The sequence below is a fragment of the Mastigoproctus giganteus genome, chromosome 1 (assembly GCF_048544385.1).
Source record: "Mastigoproctus giganteus isolate SK-2022 chromosome 1, ASM4854438v1, whole genome shotgun sequence".
Lineage (NCBI taxonomy): Eukaryota > Metazoa > Arthropoda > Arachnida > Uropygi > Thelyphonidae > Mastigoproctus > Mastigoproctus giganteus.
The window spans coordinates 147,553,969-147,556,865 of NC_143575.1; positions in this window are offsets into that span (position 1 = coordinate 147,553,969).

Below are 2,897 nucleotides of genomic sequence, written 5' to 3' on the forward strand. Positions count from 1 at the left end.
TCTTGATTTGATTATCAGTAGTGATTCTTCATGCATTAAGAACCTGCAGATAAAGCAACCACCAGGTGGCAGTGATCACAGTGTGCTGAAATGGGATTTACTCAAAGAGGTAACTACCATCAAGGGTAAAGGAAAGGGTTATTGCTTTCGTAAAGGCGACTACGATGGTGTGAGACAGTATTTAAATTCTATACAGTGGGACCAACTGATGATGTTACCAACAGCAAATTCAAATTGGGAAGCATTCAAAGAACTTATCTTGGAAGCTACTAGGCTTTACATACCAACTAAGAAATATTTTTCAAGGTTTAGGCCTAAATGTATGTCAGATGAACTTGTTTGTTTTGTTTGTTTTTTGTTTTTTTGGAGCATTAGCAACTAAGGCCACATTGCTCCGGGAATATGCAGTGGTCATTCCCTGACCTCTCCACATTCTCCATATTTGGCGATGACGGGCTCAAACCCCGGTCTAATCAAGAAGCGTGTGCTACGCACTACTGCTCCTTCCCACCTGACCCTGGAGGCGCCTATCAGATGAACTAATGAGACATATGGCAGAGAAGAAAAATGCATGGGATACATATAAATTAACACATAACACAGAAGCCTATGATAGATATAAGTTGATCTGTAACCAAGTTACAAAGGAGGTTAGGCAGGTGAAGGCAGATTACGAGAAATCTTTGGCAAGGGATGCAAAATAAAACAGCAAAGAGTTCTTTACTTATGGAAACTCTAGAAGGAAGGGGATGAACCAGATTGGTCCACTTGATATCGATGGGTCAACTGTTGATGATCCTGCTCAGGTAGCTAACAAACTAAATGAATATTTTGCATCGACATTCACACATGAGGAGTTATTCAGCGATGGGAATGCCAGAGGTGTATTCAACTCTCGCAGTAAGCTAGATAATCTTGTAATAACTGAGAGTAAAGTGGAGGAGAAATTGTTGATGATAAACACAAGAAAGGCATCTGGGGTGGATGGGATGTATCCAGTTATATTAAAGGAGGCAGCAAACGAAGTAAGCAAACCCTTAGCCATAATTATGAGAGCTTCCTTGGACTCAGGGGAGGTACCCATAGACTGGAGATGTGCAAATGTGACCCCAATTCACAAAGGAGGATCAAAGGCTGACACAAGTAATTATAGACCTGTGAGTTTAACTTCTGTTCCAGGAAAATTAATGGAGGCACTGGTTAAAGAAGCACTGCAGGATCATCTTGACAAGACTTCAGTTACAGCTCGGACACAGCATGGTTTTGTTAAGGGAAAGTCTTGCGTGACCAATTTGATTGGATACTATGATGCAGTCACAAAACAACTGGATGTAGGGAATAGCTTTGATATTATATACTTGGATCTTAGAAAGGCTTTTGATACTGTTGCACATGGAAGACTGCTGCACAAATTGGAGCAGTGTGGCATTGGAGACAAATTGCTGCTATGGATAAAGGGGTGGTTGAGTGGGAGAATACAGAGAGTGATAATCAATGGACACTGCTCATTGTGGACTAATGTTATTAGTGAAGTCCCTCAGGGTTCAGTGTTGGGTCCATTGTTGTTTTCTGTATTTATAAATAATATTGATGATGGTATATCAAGCTTAATGTCCAAGTTGGCAGATGATACAAAGGTTGGTAGGTTGTTAAGAATACTACTGACGCTATGCTGCTGCTGTTGTTATTTGGTTTTTAGGAGCATTAGCAACTAAGGCCATATTGCTCCGGGAATATGCGGCGGTCATTCCCTGACCTTTCCGCATCCTCCGTATTTTGTGGTGATGGGCTCGAACCCCGGTCTAATCAAGAAGCATGTGCTACACACTGCTGCTCCTTCCCACCTGGCTACGGAGGCGCTCTCTGCTGCTGCAACAGGATCTGGAAAGGTTGAGCAGATGGGCTGAGAGGTGGCAAATGAAGTTTAACATTGACAAATGTAAAGTACTACATATGGGAAACAGTAACCCCAGAGCAACATATCAACTCTGTGGTACTACACTGACAATTGTAGAGAATAAAAAGGACCTGGGGGTAATTGTGCAGGCAGATATGAAGTTCTCTGAGCAGTGTAGATGGGCTGCAAGAGTAGCTCATGGTGTCTTGTCAATAATATACAGGAATTTTTCTAGCAAGTGTAAGGAGGTGATTATTCCCTTGTATAAGGAAATGGTCAGGTCACACCTTGAGTACTGTATACAGCTCTGGAGGCCTCATTTCAAGAAGGATGTAGAGCTGCTGGAACGAGTACAGAGAAGGGCAACAAGATTAGTGAATGGAAGAAAGGGTTGCTCTTACGAAGAAAGGCTTAATGTTTGCAAATTACAGTGTCTGGAGACTAGGCACCGGCGAGGTGATCTGATAGAGGCGTATAAAGCCTTGAATGGCTTGAGCATGCTCAATGCTGATGGAATTCTTCCTCTTGCTCAGAATAATCACCTGAGAGAGCATAAATTGAAATTGAGGAAAGACAGATGTAGGATAGATGTGCGGACATTTGCATTTAGCCAGCGGGTAGTTGGTGGGTGGAACAGACTTCCATTCCTTTTTGTGGAAGTTGATACCTAAATAAATTTAAGGCTCAGCTGGACAGTTATTTTGAACGAACGGAAGGGGATTTTTTTTTTTTTTTTTTTTTTTTTTTTGGCTGATGCTGCATAAGCTTGCTTTATTGCATCATATGCCTCTACTAATGCTAATATATAACATACAGTGTGCAAAAATGGAGAGTGCGCAGACTTCAACTTTTCTGTAGAAAAATGAAGTGACCAAATGATAATTATATATAGTATGTACAACACCAGTGGTCTCACATAGTTCTGAACTCAGTATTTTATCGTGAGCCAAGATTAAGGCAAAAGATTACCTCAAATATGAAGAGAAACTGAAACAATTGC